Below are 2,178 nucleotides of genomic sequence, written 5' to 3'. Positions count from 1 at the left end.
CTCATTTTCTACAGAGTCTCAGCTTCTTCTCAACAACCGAACCTGCTCTAATCTACAGCATGATTAGAAACATAAAGTGGTTAGGAACATACAACCTTGACATGTAACACATCTTCTGTCTGACTCCTAGAGCCATAACCTTTCATTCCTCCTTCATATAATTATGTAAGATTCTCAACTCTCCTTTAGTTCCCTAATCTTCTCTCCCCTACAGATCTGTCTTTGTCTCTTCTCTTCACTATATCTCTTCTTGTGCATGATCACAACGGACCTAACCGGTCTCAGAGTGCTGCAGCCACATAAGTGACTGCACATCCCCAAATTTAACCTAATATAGATGTAGATTTTTTACAGAATATTATTTCAAAGATCAATAAGGCCTAGATTTTTTAAAGAATAATTTTTCCCATTTATCTTTCAAATAACCATACGGTACTGGCCTATTGGCCTTTCATTGTAACCTCCCTCTTCCCCCTATGAACACTGTCAACAGCATCGAACCACAGAAAATATCCAAGCAAATAATGCCTGGCAAATAAAATCGGAAACAGGAAATCTTAACGTAATCTGGTTATAAATATAATCTCCGCTACGGTCAACACCTAACTACCCACTATTCCTTTAGGCCATAGTTGGCCGCCTTCGCACTATGACTCAAATGAAATTCAAAAGGAACAACAAATACATAAACCCATAATTGTATGACCCATAAATTGGTTATTTTTATAGGTTTTCTATTTTTGTTTTGTTTGGTTCCGTCACCATTATCTCATCTCATATTTGTCGCTTCTTTGTGTGTCGATAAATTTATGGTTGGGGATGGGGATATGAAGGGGACACATGACAACCAATTTAAATTGTTTTCAGATTTATGAATGGAGGAAGTTGTCTTCCGAATTCTTTGTATTTGTTTGTTCCAAGAAAATGTTGGTAATTTCTGTGAAAATGTGCGATAGGGTCTTTGAGTTGATTGTATGGTGTGTCAGACAAAAAGAGGCTCGGTGAAAGTTTTTTTTAATGGGGAAATAAAAAAAATAAATGATTGGAGGTGAATTTAAAATAAGGTCCTTAGAAAAATATTCTTTAAACCAGTAAGGAAAGTAGTAAAGTCGGACTGGGCCGAATATATGATACCCTTCACCACTTTGGGTATATTGTACATATGTATTCTTACAATTGCATGCCAATCGAAGGAGCATACTCATGTCTTTCTGCAACCAATGATAAATTTAATTTCATCCTTGCAGATTTATAGTCGTCTACGGACTATGGGACACATTTATGGAAAACGATTTAAAGCGAAATTGATACACGCTATTCGGTACGCCGCACTGTTAAAAATGACATTTCAATCAGACACCCGTTCGAAATACACATGGAAGCTATGGCTGCATCTGGACTAATTTCTACAAAATGCAATAACGTCATTCAAGTCTCAATTAGATACTTTGTGCAAATTTTCGTGTTAATCGGAATTGGTGCACCCTTAAGGTAAAATCAGACGAATATATATTTATATGTGGGAGCTATATCGAAATCTGAACCGATTTTTCCGAAACTTACCACACATCATTCTAGACTCAATTCAGGACGCTATGCCAAATTTTGTGCAAATCGAAAGATATATAGGGACTTTTGTACACCATTTACGTTAAATCGGACGAAAATATATTTGGGGGCTATATCGAAATCTGAACCGATTTTTACCAATTTCAATAGGGTTCGTCCTTGGGCCAAATAAGTGACCTATGCCAAATTGCATACAATTCGGATAACAAATGCGACCTGTACTTTGTTTACAATTTAACATGGACAGAAAGATATATACGGACGGCTATATCGGACATGCATAAATCGACTTAACACACAGTGATTCTATGCATATTCAAAACGCTGAACCAAATTTCTGCAAATCGTTTATATAGCTACAAACATATGCACAAAGACAGACGGACATATATTTGGGACATATTTAAATCTTAGAAAGTGATTCTATGCATATTCTCAAAAGGAACCATGAGTCTATCTCGATTCCTTTTGCCTGCTACAAACATATGCACAAAGACATAATACCCTTACCACAGTGTGTTGAAGGGTATAAAAATCTACTTCACCTTCTTTAAAAAATCTACACCTTCAAAAATCTACACCTTCAAAAATCTACGCCTTCTGTGTCCT

This window comes from Musca vetustissima, unplaced genomic scaffold (assembly GCF_032173495.1).
Source record: "Musca vetustissima isolate MV318-11 ecotype Yass unplaced genomic scaffold, APGP_CSIRO_Mvet_v1 utg100131, whole genome shotgun sequence".
Lineage (NCBI taxonomy): Eukaryota > Metazoa > Arthropoda > Insecta > Diptera > Muscidae > Musca > Musca vetustissima.
The sequence above is the reverse complement of the archived record's forward strand: the minus strand, read 5'-3'. Positions refer to the sequence as shown.